At 39.0% G+C, this 24,793-nt stretch overlaps 1 non-coding gene and 1 pseudogene across 1 annotated transcript; both read left to right on the plus strand.

The window, feature by feature from the left end:
- The window catches only part of LOC146936980 (putative disease resistance RPP13-like protein 1), a 114,509-nt pseudogene that overhangs the window by 22,904 nt on the left and 66,812 nt on the right, over nt 1-24,793 (plus strand).
- On the plus strand, nt 22,290-22,395 carry LOC146936981 (small nucleolar RNA R71). Its single transcript, XR_015033822.1, has one exon. It is a non-coding gene; the product is annotated as a small nucleolar RNA R71 (small nucleolar RNA).

A 24,793-nucleotide genomic window follows, 5' to 3' on the forward strand; every position in this document is an offset into this window, starting at 1 on the left:
ATCAAAAGTTGTGTGGTTTGTTTAAAGAATGAAGATGGAGGTTTAGGGTTACACATAGAGGGTCACAACACCATGTTTTGTACCACACTCATATCGATAGGTTTCAAATTTTTAACTTCGACACCATATCTTCTTCAGAATCGCGGTTTCCTCTTCTTCTAGATCGTTTTCCTCTTCTTATGCGTTTACCTCTTCTTCTGTGTTTTTCCTCTTCTTCTTATTATGTGTGTGTTTCAAGTTTCTGGGTTTCTGAACCCACTTGGTTGGCCTGGTGGTATTGATTTGAGATCTGGGAGTGTGCTCATCCTCGAGGTCTCAGGTTCGATTCTCTCTGTGATGTCAATTTGGGTGGGCTAATTTAACTTCTTCAAAAAAAAAAAAAATCTAGGTTTCTGTATTATTACATTTCTGGGTTTTAATGTGTTTCTTACTTTTGTGATTTTGTTGGCAAAAGTTGAACCAATTAAAAAAGATAAAGGATGAAAGTGGAATAAGAAAAAGATAAAACTAAAATGTTACTAAAAATTAAGTTAAAAACTATTTATGTAATTTTGACTGAAAAACAGAAAAAAATAATGAAAACAAAATTACATTAGGGATTCTTAAAAAAAGATAATAAACCTTTTTGAATGCGATCAAAACCCTTTTTTAAGAGAAACGGAGTCTACAGCGCCGCACATACATTCAGAGATGGCTTCGTCAAGGAATCCTTTGCCCACCCTAACATCACTGCCACCTTCACTCTCTTTCGGCAATTCACTACACGCGCCGCCTCTGCCCACTCTTCCATTTGACGTCATTCCAGAAATCCTATGTTTTCTACCTGTGAAGTTTCTACTCCGGTCTCGATGCGTATGCAAATCCTGGAATTCTCTCATATTTGATCCCAAATTTGCCAAGAAGCACTTTTGCATGTCTGCTCGCCGTATTTACTTCATAAGCTACAGAAGGTTGCCAACCAAGTACGAATTCAGCTCTTACCCTTTCGACTCACTTTTCACAAAAAGAGCCACTGAACAAGATGTGTTTGAGTATTCTCCCAACAATTGTCTCGGAGAACGTATGTAATGCATTTTTATCGCTTTGTTGGCTCTTGCAATGGCATCCTTTGTATTTCAGACGCCAATGACAAAGGCTTAATTATATTGTTGAACCCCTCCATTAGAAAACTCAAGGAGTTGCCCCTTTTTGAAACAACACAAACTGCAATGTATAATAACGTTGAGACGACTGTTGGCTTTGGCTATGATTCTTGTACGGATAATTACAAGGTGGTTGTTCTTATGTGGTACAAGATGTGTGTCGGGAGTCATGGTTATGTTTACAAAACTGAAGTGAAGATTCATACGTTGGGTACCGATTTTTGGAAAAATATTCAAGAGTTTCCTTCTGGTGTTGTCCCAATTGGACAATCTGGAAAATTTGTGAGTGGCACGATTAATTGGTTAACCTCCATTGATCTTGAACAAAAAAGTCCCCGCTTTATTGTTTCTTTTGATTTGGGAAAAGAGTGTTTTCGAATTCTTTTACCTCCTGATAATGGAGGGATAGATGTGTGTATCTTCTTAGCCTTGGGTGTGTTGACGGATTGCTTGTGCCTGACTTCTCGTGATGATACCTACTCTGTAAAGGATGTTTGGGTTCTGAAGGAGTATGGAAATAGAAAGTCGTGGACTAAGTTGTTCAATGTTTCTTATAGGGGAGATCCTAAACATAGTGTAATTGGTGAGCCATTATATATTTTTGAGGATAATCAAGTGCTGCTAAAATTTTCGGGGTATTTAAATTTGAAGTTGGTATTTAAATTTCACGGTGACTCCAGAATCAGACTTAAGCCCCAATGATATTCCAATAGTTAGTGAGTATTTGGATGTTTTTCCACCCGATATTACTAGCTTGCCACCGGAAAGGGAGATTGAGTTTTCAATTGATTTAATTTCGGGAGCCGAACCTGTGTCGGTAGCACCTTATAGAATGTCTCCTTTGGAACTTAAGGAACTGAAATCGCAATTAGAAGATCTTATTCAGAAGCATTTCATTAGACCCATTGTGTCTCCATGGGGTGCACCGGTATTGCTGGTCAAGAAGAAAGATGGCAGCATGAGGCTGTGTATTGATTACCGTCGGCTTAATAAGGTAACTATCAAGAACAAATATCCTTTGCCAAGGATTGATGATCTCCTTGATCAACTTAAGGGAGCGTGTGTGTTCTCAAAAATTAATCTTAGGTCGGGTTACCATCAGATACGCATCAAATCCTCTGACGTGTCCAAGACAGCTTTCAGAACTCGTTACGGACACTATGAATTCCTGGTTATGCCTTTTGGAGTATCCAACGCACCAGCAGTCTTCATGGATTATATGAACCGGATTTTCCAACCTTATCTAGATCAGTTTGTTATTATTTTCATTGATGACATTTTGATTTATTCTAAGAATCAGCAAGATCATGCTCAGCATCTAAGAATAGTGTTGGATATCCTTCGAGCGAAGCAATTGTTTGCAAAGTTCAGTAAGTGCGAATTTTGGTTATCTGAAGTCAAATTTCTGGGCCACGTTATTTCTCAGGGTGGTGTAGCCGTTGATCAATCGAAGGTTGAGGCTGTTCAAAATTGGGCAAGGCCGAAGAATGTTTAAGAAGTTAGAAGCTTTTTGGGACTAGCAGGTTATTATCGACGTTTCATCATGAAGTTTTCCCAAATCGCTTTGCCTTTAACTCGACTCACGAGGAAAGAGGTACCTTTCGTGTGGGATGAGGAATGTGAAAAGAGTTTTAGGACCCTGAAAAAGAAGTTGACTCAAGCCCCTGTTTTGATTATTCCAGATTCGGAAAAGAAATATGTGGTATTTTGTGATGCATCGTCTAAGGGACTCGGAGGAGTACTTATGCAAGAAAATAATGTAGTAGCTTATGCATCTAGACAACTCAAGACGCATGAAGCAAATTATCCCGCCCATGATTTAGAGTTGGCTGCTATAATCTTCGTTTTGAAGATATGGAGGCATCACCTTTATGGAACGCATTTTGAATTGTTTAGTGATCACAAGAGTCTGAAATATTTATTTGATCAGAGGGATTTGAATATGAGGCAGAGGCGTTGGATGGAATACCTTAAGGACTTCGACTTTGATTTGAAATATCATCCAGGAAAGGCTAATGTTGTAGCGGATGCTTTGAGTCGTAAGGCCTTAGTTCAAGCCGAAGTTATGATGCACACTTGTAAGATGTATGAAAAGGTTCGTGATCTTAATCTTGGAGTTACAGATGTTGGTGATGGTATTTGTTTGTATAATTTGGAAGTCTCGTGTGACTTGCGATCAAGAATCGTACAAGCACAAAGGGATGATTTAGAACTTCGGAAACGAAGTGGTTACCCAGAATTCTCTATGGCTGCGGATGGAGCAATTTTGTTTGAAGGAAGATTATGTGTTCCAAATGATCAAGATCTTAGAATATTGATTTTGGAAGAAGCTCATAAAAGCAGTTTTTCGATTCACCCTGGTACAACTAAGATGTATCAAGATTTAAAGAAAGAGTATTGGTGGCCCGGCATGAAAAAGGATATTGCTGAATTTGTAGCTCGGTGTATTGTATGTCAACAAGTCAAGATAGAACATCAAAGACCGGCTGGTATGTTACAATCACTAGAGATTCCTCAGTGGAAATGGGAGCACATTACCATGGATTTTGTAAGAGGTTTACCCCGTACTCAAAGAGGTCATGATTCGATTTGGGTAATTGTGGATAGGCTAACCAAGTCAGCTCATTTCTTACCGGTAAGGTCTACCTACAAGACATCACAATATGCAGATTTGTTTATTTCCGAGATTGTCAAGCTATACGGTGTTCCTGTGAGTATCGTGTCAGATAGGGATCCAATCTTCACTTCGCATTTTTGGAGGGCTTTTAATAGAGCTTTGGGGACTAAATTGAAACTAAGCACGTTACATCATCCGCAAACCGATGGTCAATCAGAAAGGACTATCCAAACCTTAGAAGATATGTTACGTGCTTGAGTTTTGGAAGATGGAGGAAGTTGGAACCATCATCTACCTTTGATAGAATTTTCCTACAACAATAGCTATCATGCAAGTATCGGAAGGGCACCATATGAAGCTTTGTATGGTAGGAAGTGCAGGACCCCATTATGTTGGGCTGAGGTTGGAGACAAGAGCATCCTTGGACCCGAGATCATTCAAGAAACGACTTTGAAGATTAAGTCAATTCAAGAGAAGATGAAGATATCTCAGAGTCGTCAGAAAAGCTATGCGGACAATCGACGAAGACCTTTGGAGTTTAATGAAGGAGATCATGTATTTCTAAAAGTTACGCCTAAGCTGGGATTGAGAGGTGTTTTTAGAATCAAGAAATTAAGTCCTAGATATGTGGGACCGTTTTTGATACTCAAGCGTATCGGACCAATAGCTTATCGATTGGCTTTACCTCCAGCTATGTCAGGATTGCATAATGTATTCCATGTGTCGCAGCTGAAGAAGTATGTTCCAGACCCCTTTCAGCCAGTCGAATTAGACTCTATAGAGTTAAGGTCAGATTTGACGTTTCAGCCAGAACCAGAGAGTATAGTAGACCGTGACGTCAATTCACTCAGGAACAAAGAGATTCCCATAGTGAAAGTAGTATGGAAAGGATCGCCAGATGGTGAAGCAACATGGGAACTTGAATCAGAGATGTTGAGGCAGTACCCACATTTGTTTTCAGGTAAATTTCAAATTTCGAGGACGAAATTTTTTTTAAGGGGGGTAGGATGTAATATCCCACTTTTAAGATACGAAAATTACCTATTAACGATAGTTTAAAAGCGGTTAAGACTAAGGGTAAAATGGTAATTTCTCACGGAGGGGCTATTTAAGGATTTTTGGCTCAATAATTTCATAATTCTCACCATTTTCTCTCTCTAGGTTAAAGATTCAATTCTTCTCTCCCTTCTCTCTAGGAAAAATCGGTTCCCTCCTTCTCTCGCTCTACACAATCTTTGATTTTCATCTATCCTCATGAAATTAATGATAAAGATGGCTAGGGTTTATGGTGTTTTGGTTAGGGAAGTGATGAAGAAATCTCCTCTTTTCTCCACTATTCATAATCTTTGCTCAATCTTCTTCTTAATCCTTCATGAAACAACAATCTAAGTTAGATTAGGGTTGGAACTTGTTGGTGATAAGTTGGAAGCAAGCTTCACCAACATCTCTCTTTCAACTAGGGTTTGAGCTTAGGGTTTGCTGTCAAGGTTTTCGAGTTGTGGTCTTGATTTGAGGACATTTTAAGGTGAGTTCTTAGTTAGTAATCCAACCATGGGATGTGTTTAACTTGCAAGGAAGAACCATATGTATTTTAGGGTTTATGTGTAGTAAAGTTACCCCTTTTTATGCCATGCATCTTTATACTTGTGAATACTTGTTCAATAGCTATTTTACAGGTTCTATATGACTTCTAGTACCATGGTATGCCTTGGGGGACTTTGTATTGAGGTTTTTGGGTCCAAAATGTCATTTTTACATGTTCTGGACTGTCATAACTTGCCACGGCGAGCTAATACTCGCCACGGCGAGCTAATACTCGCCACGGCGAGCTAGAACTGCGATTAGGGGGTACCACTCGCCTCCAACTTGCCTAGGCGAGTAGCTACTCGCCTCCCACACCATTTCACTCGCCATGGCGAGTAGACAGTGGGGGAGACTCCTTGTTTTGCTCGTCATGGCTGGTATGGGCGTTTCGTGGGCGATTTTCTTAGAGCAACACTTGTAATAACAACCCCTCTAATCAAGACACCAAGGCATAGTCTTTAAAAATGTTTCTTGAGCATTTAACAAGTATTTGCAATATGTAAATGAGCATGGCATATGTGATTTAAAGCATGAGATGAACGTGTAGCAAGTAATAGCTAATTTTGGAAAGGAACTAGAGCCTCGATGTAGATATCGAGAACTAGATCATTGATCGTAATTATATGTATGATAAGTGCGATGAATATTCTTCTACGCTCATGAACTTACATGTTATTACTCTAAGGATCGATCAAGGATCCAAGTTAGAGGAATATAATTCAAATGGTTGTAGATTAATCGTTCATGTATGTATAAGACTATAACTAATATAAGTTGTAGGTGTTCGTTTCTCTCGTTATCCACGTTAGGGGGATGCGAGAGGTTCTCGACCTAAGGGGAACGGTTCAAGCCGCAAGGGACCCGCACGACACTGAGGGAGTCCGATGTACGTACATCGGTCATGTATGGGAGTGTACTCGGGGTTACTCCACCCGGGACTCTCCGTAAAACGAACCAAGATTTATGTTTGATTGTTCAACCCTAACATAATGATATAAAGAATGTGTTCATGCATGATTGTGATATGATGATAGATATGAGCAAGTTATAAAAGATTGCCAAGGACGATCTTAGGATACCCTATTCGTCCGGTATAGGCCGTGCCATGATTTGATTCATGTTTAGGCTTCGATACATTTAGTGTATCTTAGCAAAGCAGTTCTAGGAACCCTTAACCGCCATGGCACGTATGTTGTTAGCAGGCCTATAACAAATAGGAGAGATCTAAGATGGATTTAGTGTGCACGACTGTCAAAGGTACAAGTCCACACACGTATAATCAACCGCCAGGTTGTAAGGTAGACACGTGATAACCATAGGTTTCCTCGAGGTTATCACTAGCCTAGGGCTAAGAAGAACTCACTGAGACATTATGTCTCACCCAACTCCTTTTTGTTCAGGTTCACAGGTTGCGCAAGGAAAAGGTAAAGAAAAGGTCTTGGATTGATCGTGACTTCATGGAATCACTATGTTGTGAATTAGAGATGTATATGTTATATTATAAGATATGTATTATGGGTCTTGTAGCTACTCTATGTATGTTAAACCTTTCGGTGTAATAATGTAACATAGTAGCTTTGGATGGTTGCAACTGAACTTCCGACTTGATGTCGTGTCTTGTATTTGTATAATTAATGTATCCACTGCCAGTTTAACGCTTATTTGAATATTCTAGACACTTTCAAATTTAGGCGTTACACTGGCCCTCCAGAGGATTTCGCTATTAGCGACATTTGCTGGGCTCCTGTCTGAAGAATTTCGCTAATAGCGAGTTTCTTCGGGTCTGTGGTGTGAAATTTGCAATTTTTGAGCCAAAACTCATCCAAATGGCTCCTGCAATGCACCCAAACATCCAGCAACATATAGAAGCAATAATAAACATATTACATGGCAATATTAACAAGTAATCATCTTGAATTGGCTTTAGGGTACTAAAAATATAACTAATAAAATTTGCACAAAATCATAACTTCCACACTAAGTAATCCCAACCAAAGGAAGGTTAACTATCTAAGAACTCACCTTGTACCAAAAGAAGTGATACTCAAGTATTTCTATGTCCAAACCAAAACCCTAAAGTTGTAGAGATCAAAAGGAGATAGCTTGCTTCAAGTTCCTATGTTACTTCAATCAAAGACTAATCAATCATTCCTTACTTGCTTGCTTGCTTGAAGAAGAAATTTCAAAGTGAAGATGAATTGGAGTAGGGATGGGGGCCGAAATTCTAGAGATGGAAGAGAGTAAAAATGTTTGCAAAACCTAGTGAGAGAAAGGCTTAGAACAAATGGATATTTTGTGGTCCTAACTCCCTTAAATACTCCTCACGCTCAAATTCCAAATTCGCCCCTAATCTTAAGAGTAGTGCTATTTATCGGGAAAAATAATGTCCCGAAGTTATCCCGATTCACAATTAGCCAGTTAAAAGTCTTCATGTGCGGAAAAAAAGGAGGAGGTGGGGCATGGCTTTAGGAATTTATCAAGTGAATAGTATTCGGGAACCTCTCGGGATGTCATTTATCGGGACGTTTAGCAATTTCCTAATCTTAATCACGCGCATTTTCTATAGTAAACAGGTATTATTTCGCAACATAGATGAACGGGGTATTACAGAAAATTTTGGTCATAATTTGTGTTTGGCTTAATTGTATGTTTGATCCCTTATGTTTATTTTAGTTTTAAAGTTGGTCCCTTATGTTTTAAAAGTTTCAAGTTGATCCCTTACGTTTTAAAAGTTTCAAGTTGGTCCAAAACGTTACTACCGTTGGAATAAGTTAGCCCCTCTCGCAAAATTAACAAAATCAGGGTTTTAAAAGTATTTCTATCTTGAAGAAAGTCAGTTGGTTTCATTTGGTTTCAACATACAACAAAATTAACAAAAATCACAATAAAACAGGTTTCTTGATATGGAGTTTGTTGGAACAAAATGTGTTTAACAATGAACCTTAAAGTGTTTTGATGATAACAAGGTATTAAAAATGTGTTTAACAATGAACCTTAAAGAGTTTTGATGATAACAATGTCTTCAAGAAAAGGAAGCTTTAAAGCGTCTGAAGAGAAGTGCTCCTAAAGACAAAGTGCTCTTGAAGAATGATGATGTCATCAGAAGCAGAAGTTCATCAGAAGCGGGCAGTTCAGAAGCAACTTCATCAGAAGCTGAAGCTCATCAGAAGCTTATTATCACCATAAGCTGAAGGTTCAAGGATTCAAGAGTTGTTTCATGGATCGAAATTCGTCTAAAGACAGCAGAAGACTAGTTGAACTTTGCAACGGTCATTTCAAAAGTGTTTGAATGCATTTGCTTGCAAAAGGAACGAAAACGTTGACATTGTACTTTGTACGAACTGTACAACCACCTTCTCCACTACTCTGTTTTTTTGTGTCGCTGCTACAAGACAAAATAACAACTTTGAATGTACAACCAAGCCTGCAGAAGATGTTCCTTCACAATGGGAATGGATTTCAAATTGGTTCTTCATAGGACAACAACCAAATCAGGCAAAAGATCATAGGTGAAAGATCAAGCTTCAACAACGACTCTTTTGATGTGCTGGCAATTTCACAACGTTTCTTTCACACCTCTATATAAAGGAGTGAAGACTTAGAGTTTGATATACGACTCAACTACAATTTACAAGCCCCAAAACTTTGCTAAAATTGTTTTGCTTTCAAAGTTACTTAAAATTTATGTTTTCAAGTTCACATCTTAGAAATTCTTAAGTCTTAGAGTCTGTATCTGGTTTGTATTGTGAGCACCTCTGATTGTATATCAAGTGTTCAATCTCAAAAAATTTTCTGTGTAATTTTGTTTGTCTAGAAGTCTCTTGCAATTGTGTTTGAGCCTAGAAGTCTCTTAATTGTGTTCCTGAGCATAGGAAGACTCTTGCGAAGTGTGCTTGAGAAAAGGAAGTCTCTTGTTGTGTGCTTGAGCAATTGTAATCAGATATTACATTTTAGTGAAATATCCTTGGAAGTGCAAGGGGGACTGTACTACTTCCGGATTGTGGAAGGAGCCAGTACAGTTGCTTTGTGTCTTTCTTCTTCTCTCTCTGTTTTTATCCGCTGCGTTCAGATTCTGATTATCACTTCAGAAGCTGTCTCACTTAGCTTTTGACCAGTGTGTTCAGCTTTTAGGAGAAACTAAGAATTTTTCAAAACATAATTCAACCCCCCTTCTTGTGTTTTTCTCACCTTCAATTGATATCTAGAGCCTTGGTTCTGTTGATAACACCTAACAGAGTAACAGTCCAAGATCCGAGAAAAACATGTCTGGTGAATCATCTGTTTCTGGTAATGGATTTGGCAACAATAACAACAGTGTTCCATATGATTATGGTGACAACAAGAAATCCAGCGTAGGAAAGATTCCTAAGTTCAATGGAGATGTTGAAGAATTTTCTTGGTGGAAAACCAACTTCTACAGCTATGTCATGAGTTTAGATGAAGAACTATGAGACATACTTGAAGAAGGTGTTGGTGACTTAGTCCTTGATGAAGAAGGAGCTGCCGTTGATAGAAAGAAACACACTCCTGCTCAGAAGAAACTCTATAAGAAGCATCATATTATCAGATGAGCACTCGTCACTTCTATTCCTAAAGAAGAGTATATGAAGATGAGTGACAAGTCAACTGCTAAAGCAATGTTTGCTTCTCTTTGTGCCAACTATGAAGGCAGCAAGAAGGTTAGAAAAGCAAAGGCTCTTTTGCTGGTTCATCAGTATGAGTTATTCAAGATGAAGGATGATGAAGCTATTGAGGAGATGTACTCAAGGTTTCAGACCCTAGTCTCTGGACTACAAATACCGAAGAAGAGTTATGTTGCTTCTGATCATGTAAGCAAGATACTCAAAAGTTTGCCTACTAGATGGAGACCAAAGGTGATTGACATTGAGGAAGCTAAAGATTTAAACACTTTAAGTGTCGAAGATCTTGTTAGTTCTCTCAAAGTTCATGAGTTAAGTCTTAATGAACATGAGTCTACTAAGAAGAGTAAATCAATAGCTCTTCCATCCAAAGTCAAGTCATCAAAAGATCTCAAAGTAGATGAATCTGAAGAAGAAGAACTATCTGGTTCATACTCTGAAGAAGATGCTACTGAGATGGCTATGCTCTCCAACAGACTTCAGTATCTGGCCAGGAAGAATAGAAAGTTTCTGACCAGAAGGGGTAACTCCAAAAGCTCAAGGAGAGAAGATCAGAAGGGATGCTTCAACTGTATGAAGCCTGGACATTTCATTGTTGATTGCCTTAATCTTCAGAAGGAGAAGTCAAAGGACAAGACAAAGAAGTCATCTTTCAAACCAAGCAAATTCAAGAAGCAGATTAAGCAGAGTTTAATGGCAACCTGGGATGATTTGGAAAGTGAATCTGGATCTGATAAAGAGGAAGCTGATGAAGGTGCAAAGATAGATGTTGGGTTAGTAGCTACAACAACTTCAGAACCTGGATCAGAATCTGATTCTGAAGATGAAAATGAGGTATATTCTAAAATTCCCAGAGATGAACTTTTTGAGTCACTTAAAGAACTTCTTACACATTTTGAAGTAAGAACCAATGAGTTGAAGGATTTAAAAGAAAAATATGTTGATTTAGTGAAACAACAAAAATCAACTCTATTGGATCTGAATGCTTCTGAAGAAAGACTGAGAGGCTTTGAGTTCATTTGTAAAACTTATGAAGATAAGCTCAGGTTCTTATGTCAGAAGGTACAAGAAAAGTGTAATGAAAAATCTTTAAGCAACCATGAAATTGCTCTTGAAGATTTTATCATGTCTGGTATTGACAGAAGCAGAGTTGCTTCAATGATTTACAACATTTACAGAAACAGTGGCAGGGGGATTGGTTTTTCAGGAGGGAAACCTAATGAAATCAGTCTCAAATCATGTTGTGAATTCATCAAGGAGATATAAGCCTAAGATCCTTTATACAAAACATTACCAAGAGATATAGGCCTAAGATCCTTTATATTACCCGGGTCTTAGCACTTCGAGACCAAACAAATATTTGTTTATGTAAGGTTTGAAGGAAAGTAACCGCGATCCAACCAAGAAACCATTGCCTGAAAAATATCATCACCACACACATGCCAGAATCTCTGGTAAAATTCCAGGTTAAAACCATCTGGTCCTGGGGACTTATCCGGTTGCATCTGAAAAAGGGCTTGACGCAATTCTTCCTTTTTAATAGGTGATGTAAGCATGCTATTGTCATCCATCGAAACACACTGGCTCATCAAATCCAGCACCGGTTCATGGACTCCCGCATTCGCAGAAAATAATTGCTCAAAATAATTTTGTGCCATGTTACACATATCCTCTTGCGACGTAGCCGTCCTCCTATCATCCGTGCGAAGCTTACTTACCTTCTTCACTTTGTCACGGGCTATCGCTGATGTATGAAAAAATTTATTATTCATATCCCCTTCCTTAAACCAGTGCATTTTCGCTCTTTGCTTACAAAAGGCCTCTTCCTATACAAGTAGTGGAGCATGTTTCTCACGAGTTGTGACGTATTGCGTACGCATCATACCATTCCGTTGGGCACGAAGTTCCTCTAAAATATATGAATACAATGGTTAATTTCTTCCTTACACCGAACTCTCTTCCTTCTACCCCAACTTTACAACTTCGTAGAACAATTCACAACTTTATCACCGAGCTCCAACCCCATAGTACCACACCAGCCATCCACCGCCGCCTCCTCGAAATCGTCCTCTAAGAGCCAACTACTTTCAAACTTAAAAGAATAATTATACCTATGACGAACTGTAGGGATTTTATCAAGCAGTATTGGAGTGTGATCTGGGTGAGAAGTAAGCAAGTTTGTTAGTTTGACTTCTGGAAAACGTTGAAGCCATTCAGAATTTCCCATAGCCATATCCAATCTTTATTCCAGCACTCGATTGTTACTTGGACTCTTGATCCACGTAAATGGGTGACCATGCAATTTAATATCGGATAAGTCACAGTCATCAACCGCTTCATGGAAACCCATACACAACCAATTAGGATGGGGATGAATACCAGCTTTGTCTTGTTGAGACAGAAAATCATTAAAATCCCCAATGATACACCGCGGAAGAGATGACATAACCCGCAACTCCCATAGTAAATCCCAAGCATCACGATGATGAGAACATTCAGGAAAGCCATAATAACAAGTTAATCTCCATTTCTCCAAAAAAAAAAAACAAGTTAATCTCCAATCACCAGCTTCTCTATCCTCCACAATCAGATTAATGAAATTTCGAGAGTAATTTAACACACGACAATTAGAATCATCTTTCCAAAACACTGCCAGTAGGGATAGGAATAGGCTAGGCCGAGCTAGGCTTTACAAGGCCTAAGCCTGGCCTGCCATATATTTTTAAAGCCTAAGCCTGGCCTAAGGCCTGTCATAGGCCTATTTTTTCGGCATGAGACTGGCCTTCTGAAAGCCTGATACGACCTGTTAGCCTACTTAAAAGCCTATATCTTATGAACATCTTTAAATAAGTAATGTGATCTAAGTTTAAATGGACTAAAGAATTAATAGTTCAACTAGATTAAACCCTCTTTTGATAATCAACACGTGGTTTAAGAGAAATCGACTATATATTATATCATATTTCAATTCTAGTTTATAATAAACATGTATATATGCAAAAAAATTAATGTATCTAACAAAGCTTAAATTATTGAAAAAGTTTACAAATTTATATTTTAATTCAAAGTACTAAATATAATATAATAATAAATAATATTATTCATATTACTTAAATAGGCCGGCCTAACAGGCTTACTAGGCTTTTTGAAAGGCCTGTGGCTTGGCCTGTTAAGCTAAATAGGCTTAAAAAAAAGCCTAGGTCTTCTCTATTTAAGAAAAAAGCCTGGCCTGGCCTGGCCTGTCGTAGGCTAGGCCATAGGCCCCTGTACGCCAGACTGGCATATTCCCATCCCTATTTGCCATCCCACCGCTCCTGCCTTCCACATCAACTACTAAGCATGAAATGATGGTTTGTCTGATTTGTGGAATCCTCGACATGTTGTTTGTCCTCTCGCATACGCTTTCTATGAAACTGATATTCCATGTCTGCATTATTTTCCTTCTCACAAGGACAGTGCACCTGGTTTTGGTTATCAATAGTCGAGGAGATGGTTGAATATGATGTACTCGACCCTATATCTTCAGTACAAGTCAGTAAAGGAGCATTTGCATGCCTTAACTCCTTCACACCATTGCTAGATCCACCTGACACAAGCGTAGAACCAGTCTGCTTACCCATCAGTACCTGACATGTGGTCACCCTCTCCATAGAAGTCGGAGATGCCTGCTGCCTACTTGACTCAGACTGTCCATCTGTTTCGGCTCTCCTCCCTCCCTCCTTTTCCAAATAATCCTTAGAACCCCCATCTTCTCGTAACCACGTTGATGACACCCTCCCTCCTGGCTTCCACAAATCTGCCCTAATAGCGTTTGACCACCGTTTTGGAATTGTAACATCTGGTTGAGAGAACCTAACCTCACACTTGTTCTCGCTATGTCCTAGCACCCCACACACAAAACAGAAGGTTCCTAACCTCTCATACTTGAAATCAACCACACACCATTCTCCCCCATTCGCTTTGATCTTCTCCCCTATCTTCAATGGTTGTCTGATATCAAACCTCACATTCAACCTCATATACTCACGCCAGAAGCTAGAATTGTTATTTCCCTCGTACTCCAAAAAACTTTCCAATATAGTTTCGTAACCCCGTTTCCAACTTTCTCCTTCATCATACCAGTTGGCAAATTGTAAACCCTAACCTAGAGATTCATGTAGTTTAACTGTATATCCTTTAACGGCACCCCTATTCGCAACTTCTCCAGAACCAAAGAGTGATTGTCATATGTCCACGGTCTGCACTATAGTACCTCCTCCATATCCCGTTTGTGAAAGAATTGGAATAAGAACAACCCTGATTGCGCTTCCTTCACAGCCACCCCCTTCACCGGTCGCCACTCCTCAGACATCCGTATTTTCATCTCCTTAAGCCGAATAGGACGGTTGACAAGAAAACGTCCAACCAAACATAGACAAGTATCATGTTCAGAACTTTGTTCCTCCTCAATATCAAAACTCAGTCCTTCATCATCACTTAGTGATAAATCTTCCAAACTCACCGCTGTCATTGAACCAGGACAACTGACTCTTACAAGAAGAGAAACACAACAGCTTTCACAAAGATGGAGAGAAAACCTACAACAATTGGAACCCTTGATAAGGGCAGATCGCACATGAGAAGCAATCACAAACAACCCTATCAGATCAGAACACAAATCAGTAACACTAAACGCGCAGAAACAGTTGTATCACTGAAGCAGTTGTATGGCAGATTGAGATGGTAATCGCAAATAGTTTTCTTTGGTTAATCGCACATAGTAGAAGCAGTTTGTGAAAACCGTAATTGAAAACTGATCGCAAATTGCAAACCGCGTTTGTTGTTTTATGGTAAATCGCAAATTGCTATTCTTTCAGAAAGAAACGTAATCAATTCATCACCGCTTGAAATATGTTTCACAGAGCGATAATCAATTCATCATGGCTTCGATGAATTTGGGCTTTACTGTGAAGAATCGTAACTTGCTTTTATTTCAAAAAGAATCGTAAACCGCTTTTAGTTTTTGCTTTCAGATAGAATCGTAAATCATTTTTGCGGTATCAGTTATCGTAAAAAAGAAAGAATTTTTAGTAAAAAAGAAAGAGATTTTTTGTTTTTTGACAAGGTAAAAAAGAAAGAGAATAAACAAGAACATATAGTACGTGGTTAGTTTAGTAGATACCACCAAAGATTAAGAAAACATTCTTTCCAAAAACAAAAACAACAAATATTAAAAAAAAAACATGTTTTTTGTTTTAAAAAAATAAAATAAAATGAAATTTACAAATTTATCCTTTACTAATAACATAAGTTATATAGGCAGTAGAATTGAGTTTTTGGATCCAGAAGTCCTAGCTCAACTGAAAAAATGCCGAAATTGTTAGGCCGGATGCCATGACCGAGGTTCAAACCCCGGTACCTCCACTTGTGTGTGTGAGTTTATAATGGCTTTGCCATTTCGTCTATCTACCAAAAAAAAAAAAGAATAGAGTTCTTGGTGAATAACAAGTGGGAGTAGACTTGTTAACTTACTCCTTCATGTTTTTAGGTGAGAGTAAGTTAGCAAACCCCTATATACAATTTTTTTAAGAAGCTAAAATGGAATATAATACGAAAACAATGAATCTTTCCTAGCACAATGCGTATGATAGATCTCTGGCAAGTGCACCAAATACTATCGAAGTAGTAAAAATATCGATCCCACGAGGACTGTTTTTAACTTCAATAATTCAATTTCGTTATATAATTAGGATGTGTAAAGTTTATTTTTAGTTTGCCACTAGGCAGAAGATTTGGTTTGATTTTATGAAATCAAATAAAAGAAATTAGATTTGATTAAGAAAATAAGAGAGAAAGATGAGATCAGATCCGTCGAATCCTCTAAGTTCCCCTAATTGGTCTACTGCACCTATTTGTTATGAACCCTCTTCTAGTTTACGATGATTAACAAAATAGCCCTAATCAATCCCTTGAGTTAGGACTCTCTTCTTAAACTACAACCCCTAATTCCTTAGGTGGTCTATTAATTCTTGAAGGTTTTACCGAACGTTAACCTATTATCACTAACAAACGATTATCTATTCCTAGACTAACCCTGTTTATTAGAACAATTCAATTAGGTCTAAGTTGAAAGCCATGGTCAGTGGTCATTCATTCTCACGAAATCAAGTTATATGTGATCAAGATATAAAAAGCATTAAGAACAATTGAATTGAATAAACTAGAATTGAATTCATAAACAAAATAGAGTTTCACAGCAACATGTGTCAATTAGGGTTACAAAGATTCATCTCGGATCTAATCTCTAAGAGATTTAGCTACTCATAATCGAGTTTACAAATAGCATAATCAATGAAATAATTAAAACATACATGAATTGGTAAAAGGATGAAGAAATCGCCCTTCTAGCCGTCTCCGATGTCTCAAAATCGCACTTTGCTCTCCAAAGTCGTAACCCTTGTTCTTCAGCTTGAGTGCAGTATTTATAGAAGTTATGGGCCTGACCCATCAAAATCGCGCCGCGCCTTGTATTATGGCGTGCCGCGATTTCCCTCAAACAGGGAGGATGTAATTTTGCTTCAAAAATCGCAGCACGGCTTGAAATTGGCGTGGCGCGATTTCCTTCGAACAGACTTCAAATTTTAAGCTTTTTGCACTCCAGAACAGTATAAATTGCATGAGAACTCTATCAAAATGTCACAATAAGTCCCTAATATTACGTAATGACAGGATGTCATCACAATCCCAAACTTAAACCATTCCTTGTCCTCAAGGAATTTGCTTGCAACAGTGACAAACGACAGTAAAATAACAGTTACCTGACAAAACGATAGTACCCAAAAGTTCATTCTCCTTCTAGCTAAAGATGAGCTTGTTTGACTTGTTCGCATCCACCAATTCACAACTCCACGCATCAAATTGAAACAGGGTTCTACCAGTCGACATGCAGGTCTACATATTACCATACGCTTGAAAAGTTTCTAAACATCAATCAAAGTCAATATCATTACACACTTTTGAGGTCTTTAGGGTTATAACGGGGCTTAGGTGAAAGGTGGGATATATTTGGATAAGTAGGCTACAAAAAATTTGAGTTAGGCATTCCTACGGAAGTTAAAGCACAAAATTCATTCCTTCCTTCATTCACCTTGTGGAAATACAATCAATGCAAAGGTACTAGAGAACATTTTTAACATTTAGGGACACTCGAGTTTGAAGTTACTCGGATTTTAGCTGTTTTGTCCCTTTTTCATCATTCAATTTCTTTTTTTTTTTTTGATACACCATTTTTGTGTGTATTTTTCATGTCAATTTCATATTTCTTCTCTAATTCTCTAGTACCCCCACCCCAAACTTAGTTGGTTGCAAATTCCAATAGCAACCCCAAACTTAATCTTTAGCAACATTCTACAATGCCTTAACTCAGAAAATACATTAAGGGACAAGTCCTAAAAGTTTCTAGGCTTGTAATGTAGTTTGTCACCGAACAAAAAGTTCTAATCCTACCGGCTCACAATTGGTTAAGAAAGGATAAATTTAACAAATTAAAACAGGGTAGGCTTCAAAAAGGCTCACAGGACCAAGCACTTTTGCCTCAGTGTGTAATTGACAGAGACCAATCAATAATAGAGAAACAATGCAAGTTCTAGAAATGTAGTCGCATGGAAAACTAATCTAAATATAAGTAAATTGAAAAACAAGATTTGGCAATGAACCTTATGGCTGAGATTTCTGGGAGTATGTGACTACCTAGCAACGCCGTACACTTCGCCTTTGAATCAAGTCACCCCTCCTTTAGAACTTTTGGAACACCGTTTCATCAAACAACTGTTACTAAACTGGAATAGGTCACATGAAACAAAACAAATTCATTAATAATAAACAAGTGCAGGAGCAATTACAATAGGGAAATAAGTTCAATGGACTTCGACATTAAAAAGAAAATAAAAAGAAAATACACCAAAAGAAAAATGACTGAAAAATAAAATACAAAGCAGAAAATGCTAATCCATCAGTAGATCAGCCCATGTCCTGATCATCATCCGAGTGTCCAGCCCCCGGTGTCCTCAATCCTTCAAAGATGCCATCCCCTTGATCTTGCTCGGTGGTATTGAAATCATCAGTGATTTCCCTCCTCATGCGCAGCCCATACTCTTCTTGATGTGTAAAATATTGCTCCATGCGCTCACGGGAGCCTCCAAACCTCTCATAAGACCCACTAATCGGACCCATATGCAATTGAGCCTCCGCAGCAAACGCAGCTGAGAACCTAGGACGGTTCACCCACAGCTGGTCCGAAGTCTCATTCATCCAATTAGCTTGCACATGCATGAATTCCTCAAGCTTTGGGTGAAGGGGAGCATAACCCCCTTGGCTACTACTCCCTCCTTGCTCCATTTGTTGTTGCCTCGCTGCCTCCCTCTCTCTCTCTCCTTCATATAGCCCTCATATTTCTTCATAAATCCATCCATTACCGAGTCGGTGATTGGCTTCATATTGCTTGTGTTGAGATCACTATCATAAGCCGGCACCAACTCTTGCTCACACAACCAATTAATTAGACTCCCATGCCCCAATTGTGTGGTGTTTCCGGTTGCTAGATCATGAAGACTATTGGCCAAGAGGCGGCCAATATCTATAGGGTGCTCCTTGATGATGGTATAGGCAGCAAGCACCCTCTTGAGAGGAATTTCAGAAGTGCAAGATGCACTCTCAAGAGTCTGGACCACATAAGACACCCATGCCTTGGGTAGCGGCAGCATCTCCGCATAAGTAAGCATCCGGGACTTTTTCCAAGTCGACCCAGGCCTACACATGGTGGTGATGATCTCATCAAAGGTATCCTCCGTAATAGCAAATCTCTCCCTCCTCAATTTTTCAACCCAACACTCCTCCGGTGCTTGAACATTCAGCCATGCGTTGAGAGCATCCGGGCTGAAATCAATGTACTTTCCTCGAACAAAAGATTGAAAGGGTGTATCGGACACCCTTGCATTTGCAAAGAATTCGACGATCACCGTTTTATTGTTTGCTTCGTCGATCATCTCATTCAACCTCGTCCACCCCCTCCTTCTTAATTCAGATTCAAAGAAAGGATATTTCACTAGCTTTGTGAAATCAAACTTCCTTTCCCCTATTACTTCGAAACTCTTCATAGATTGATGGAACTCTTGGGCTTGGTCATTGATGAAATGGATGGCGTTTTCGGGTGGTTCGGATGCGGCACGAGGACGTTTGGATTTGCTTGTGGATGGCTTGGGGTTGGTGGCTTTCTTTGAGCGGGTGTTTCTTTGGTTGGAGGCCATTTGTTGTTTGGAAGATGGTGAATGGAAAGTTTTGTGAAGTTTGGGAAAGTTGGGAATGATGATGGTTTTATGGTGGTTTGGATTGATGAATTGATGATCTGATTGTGGGTAGATGATGTTTAGAAAGTGAATAAGATGGTGAAAATGAGGAGAATTCGTAAATGGAAGTTTAGGGAAGTTTTGGTAGAGAAAAATAGGAAGAATGGAATGAAAATGATGATGAACAGTGAGGATTTTATAGGGCTGTTTGGGCAAAATCGCGGCACGCCAAAATGCAAGGCGCGGCGCGATTTTGAGTCTAACGGGCAATAACGGGCAAATTTGTAACGGCTAGTAACGGCTATAAGTTCCAACGGCTATATTTTTTTTCACATAACAGCCAAAATCGCGCCGCGGTGGATACTAGGCGTGCCGCGATTTTGGCGAAACAGGGGGTCACCTTTGCTGCTTCTGAAAATCGTGCTGCGGCCATATATAGGCGCGGCGCGATTTTGAATGTTCAGGGAGCATTCTTTGCTTCCTCAGGCCAAAAATTTTGTTTTCTTGAAAAATGCCTGAGTTCATTGAATCTTTGAAAAACTTTTGAGGAGAGAATCATGCAAGACATCAGTACCTTGCATGATTTTCTTGGCAAGAGGTATCCTTGAACAAATTTCTAAAACTTTCCTGCCTTGTATTAAAAGAAAAGAAAAATATTTTTGTGTTTTTGTTTTTGAAAGCAATAAAATCATACCTGAAAAATAAATAGTGGGTTGCCTCCCACTCAGCGCTTCTTTACCGTCACTAGCTTGACTGATGACTATCCCTAAGGATCAGTTGATGTGGCTCCCTCTTCATTGTTTGGGAGTCCTCCTTTACGGTACCGTTTCAGCTTTTGTTCCTTACCCTTGAAAGTTCCTTGTGCACCAGACTTCCTTAGGTCCACAGCTTCATCAATAGGCTTGTTTCTTGCCAACCCTTCGTCACAGTACCTCCTAATTCTTTCTAAAGTATCAGAGAGAGTTGAAAGCATACACCATTGAAAAGCAGCCGGCCTATTACGCATCCCATAGGGAATCCTCTTATAAGCCAATTTACCACCTGGACCAGTGGTAGTAGTCTTTATTTCATTGTTACCAGTTGTCAATCCCCCATACTTGTTGTCACGGATGTCTCCTGATGATTGTTGTTGCTTCTGTTCTTTGCTTACTTCCAGTTGCTTAACACCCTCTATTATTCCAACATCTTCCATCACTTCTTGTCTGTCTATAGATTCCACACTTTCCACCTCCGTAGATTGAATAGGTTGAGATTCAAGGGATTTATCTTCGACTGTTTCTTCCACAACGTCAATTCGGTAACACTTGGGATTCTCATCTTGGTGCTTCATTGCCTCAAAGATATTGAAGACTACCTGCTCCTTATGGAACCTCAACATTAGCTCTCCACGTTCAACATCAATCAAAGCACGACCAGTTGCAAGGAAAGGTCTTCCTAGAATGAGTGGCATGTCTTCATCTTCAGCCATATCTAAGACCACAAAATCTGCTGGGAACACCAAGTCATTAACCTTGACTAGCACATCTTCAAGTATACCGAAAGGATAAGAGATTGACCGATCAGCTAAAGTAATGGTCATTCTTGTTGGTTTTGTTTCCCCACACTTAAGCTTCTTCATCATTGAAAGAGGCATCAAGTTGATACTTGCTCCCAAATCACATAAAGCTCTACCAATGTCTACCGGTCCAATTGAACAAGGGATAGTGAAAGCACCAGGATCCTTCAGCTTGGGTGGCAGCTTCTTTTGAAGAATAGCACTACAATTTTCAGAAAGTGCAATGTTCTCATCATCCTTAGGCTTCCTTCTTTTAGTCAACAAGTCTTTCATGAATTTAGCATACAACGGCATTTGGTCGAGAGCTTCACCGAAAGGAATATTCACCTGCAGTTGTGAGAAAAGTTGCATGAACTTCTTGAATTGACCTTCATCCTTTTCTTTCTTCTTTGAAAGGTGAGGGTATGGAAGCTTCACATATGATGGAACAATTTGTGGTTTATCTCCATCTTTCAAAATTTGACTCTTCGACTTCCTCAAGATTGAATCTTCATCAATTAACTTCTCACTTTTTTCTCCCTCTATTTTTTTCTTCCTTTCGTTTTCAACTACACCCTCATCATTTTTTTCTTTTTCAACTACACCCTCATCATTTTTTTCAACTACATCATTCTCCTCTACCTCAATTACTTCATCAACCTTCTTTGGAGCTTTTGGAACTAAAGGTGTCAAAACCTTTTTGCTCCTCAATTCAATGGCATTACAAGACTCATTCTTAGGATTATCTTTAGTATTACCTGAGAATCCGCCTTTGTTTTGTTCAGCCAACTGCTTAGCCAATTGCCCCAGTTGAGTTTCAAGCATCTTCCTAGAAGCTTCATTGTTCTTTCTTTCAGCTTCTTGACTCTTCTTCATCTCTTCAAAGTTGCCTTGAGTCATCTTCATGAAATTCATCATAGTTTCCTCAAGAGCTGATGGCTTCCTTTGTTGTTGTTGGGGAGGAGTGAGCATCTGAGAGTTCAAAGCATTGTTATTTGAGTAGCTCAGATTGGGATGCTTGTTGATGCCTGAATTGTAGTATTGATTCTGCCTTGATAACCTCCCATGAAGTTAGCTTCTTCATTTGATCCTTCTGGAACACACTCACCGTTTGGATGTTCTTCACCACATAAGTCACACTTGATTGCAGCTACTTGTTGTTGCTTATGAGCCAAGGTGAAGCCTTGAAACTCCTTAGTTAGAGCTTCGATTTGTTTGTTCATAGCTGCTTGGTTAGCAAGGATAGCAGTTTGTTCACTCACCCCAAACACTCCTCTTTCTTTCTTTTTAGCTTGATCACGATATTCATTGCCAGCCATGTTTTCAATTAGAGCTTGAACTTCATGATCAGTTTTGCTCTTGAGACTACCCCCTGCGGAAGCATCTAAGAACATTCTAGTGTTTGGTGTTACCCCCTCAGTGAAGATTTGGAGGTATTGCTTCTCGGTGAACTCATGATTAGGGCATCTCTTAAGAAGCAAATTGAATCGCTCCCAAGCATCATACAATGATTCACCTTCTCCTTGCTTGAAGTTAGAGATCTCCATCTTCTTTTCCCAATATTTAGACATAGGAAAATATTTCTCCAAAAACTTCAGCTCTAACTCTTCCCATGTTTGGACAGTCCCGTTTGGTATTGTTAGCAACCAATCTTTTGCTCTTCCCGTCAAGGTGAAAGGAAATAGCCTTAGCTTCTTTTGTGCTTCAGTCACGGTGGCAGGTTGCACACAAAACTCGCAGGTTTCAGCAAAGCGGCTCAAGTGTTCATGAGGACTCATAGCTTCAGTCCCATCGAATTGCTTGTCCCTCAAACCGTTGAGGACAGTTGTCTTGATGTCGAAGGCTACGGGGTTAGCTGGTTGAAAAGTGTGGGTCAGTTGACCGCGATGAGTGGCTAACCCGTAGTCTCCTAGCTTAGGTCTCGGTGGTACAACTCCTTCTCCTTCCATAGTTGCAGATTTAGGAGAAGAGACTGTTTCAGATTCACTTGAGAGTTGTTCCGGTATTTGTTCTCGAACACCCGGTGGAACGGACTGAGCTAACCTTTGCGACCGGACAGCTTTCCGAAGTGCTCTAGCAGTTCTTTCAATTTCCGGATCGTACTCTAGGTCGTCAGAGCTCTGTTTACCTCGCATAAACAGCAAAATACCTTAGTAGCACTGCACAACGCAAAATAATCAAGTGAATATGAAAACAGAAAAATAAAAATAAAAAAAAACAGAAAAGTAAATTGCAAAAACCCTAAATTATAACGTAATTGCCTTGTTGAAATAATTCAACAGTCCCCGGCAACGGCGCCAAAAACTTGATAGATCTCTGGCAAGTGCACCAAATACTATCGAAGTAGTAAAAATATCGATCCCACGAGGACTGTTTTTAACTTCAATAATTCAATTTCATTATATAATTAGGATGTGTAAAGTTTATTTTTAGTTTGCCACTAGGCAGAAGATTTGGTTTGATTTTATGAAATCAAATAAAAGAAATTAGATTTGATTAAGAAAATAAGAGAGAAAGATGAGATCAGATCCGTCGAATCCTCTAAGTTCCCCTAATTGGTCTACTGCACCTATTTGTTATGAACCCTCTTCTAGTTTACGATGATTAACAAAATAGCCCTAATCAATCCCTTGAGTTAGGACTCTCTTCTTAAACTACAGCCCCTAATTCCTTAGGTGGTCTATTAATTCTTGAAGGTTTTACCGAACGTTAACCTATTATCACTAACAAACGATTATCTATTCCTAGACTAACCCTGTTTATTAGAACAATTCAATTAGGTCTAAGTTGAAAGCCATGGTCAGTGGTCATTCATTCTCACGAAATCAAGTTATATGTGATCAAGATATAAAAAGCATTAAGAACAATTGAATTGAATAAACTAGAATTGAATTCATAAACAAAATAGAGTTTCACAGCAACATGTGTCAATTAGGGTTACAAAGATTCATCTCGGATCTAATCTCTAAGAGATTTAGCTACTCATAATCGAGTTTACAAATAGCATAATCAATGAAATAATTAAAACATACATGAATTGGTAAAAGGATGAAGAAATCGCCCTTCTAGCCGTCTCCGATGTCTCAAAATCGCACTTTGCTCTCCAAAATCGTAACCCTTGTTCTTCAGCTTGAGTGCAGTATTTATAGAAGTTATGGGCCTGACCCATCAAAATCGCGCCGCGCCTTGTATTATGGCGTGCCGCGATTTCCCTCAAACAGGGAGGATGTAATTTTGCTTCAAAAATCGCAGCACGGCTTGAAATTGGCGTGGCGCGATTTCCTTCGAACAGACTTCAAATTTTAAGCTTTTTGCACTCCAGAACAGTATAAATTGCATGAGAACTCTATCAAAATGTCATAATAAGTCCCTAATATTACGTAATGACAGGATGTCATCAGCGTACTAAGAAAGAAACAACCAAGTCCAAACAATATTTACAACAGCTCTGTACAAAAGCATAAAACTACAGACATAAATAATAATTAGCCTATGCCCAGCATAATGAACGGACTAAGACACCAACAATGAAAATTGAAGGGAAGGGTAGTAAATTTCGCCTTCAACCACATAAAAATGAGGGACTTAATCTTTTCCACCAGCTGAATTACCGAGCAATTTATATCTATAAACAACCTGTTATTTCTTTCTTTCCAGAGTTCCCATACAATAGCATACCAAATAACCTGTAAAATTGATTGACAAACGTCCTTTGAAGAGCCACCAACGTAATTGAATTGAGTAAAATGAGCCGTCAAAGACTGATAGGCAGCCATATAAATGGCCAACCACCCATAAATCAAATGCCAGACATAACCAAAGAGTTTACAATGTAATAACAAATGATCAGATGTTTCAACTATACCGCAACCCGCGACATACTCCAAGGAATTTTGATCAATAAAACTGCGACGAAATAAATTATCCTTATGCCAGAGGGATGAGATAGGCAC

This window comes from Medicago sativa, chromosome 3, assembly GCF_051527215.1.
Source record: "Medicago sativa cultivar Bolivia chromosome 3, Bolivia_mono, whole genome shotgun sequence".
NCBI lineage: Eukaryota > Viridiplantae > Streptophyta > Magnoliopsida > Fabales > Fabaceae > Medicago > Medicago sativa.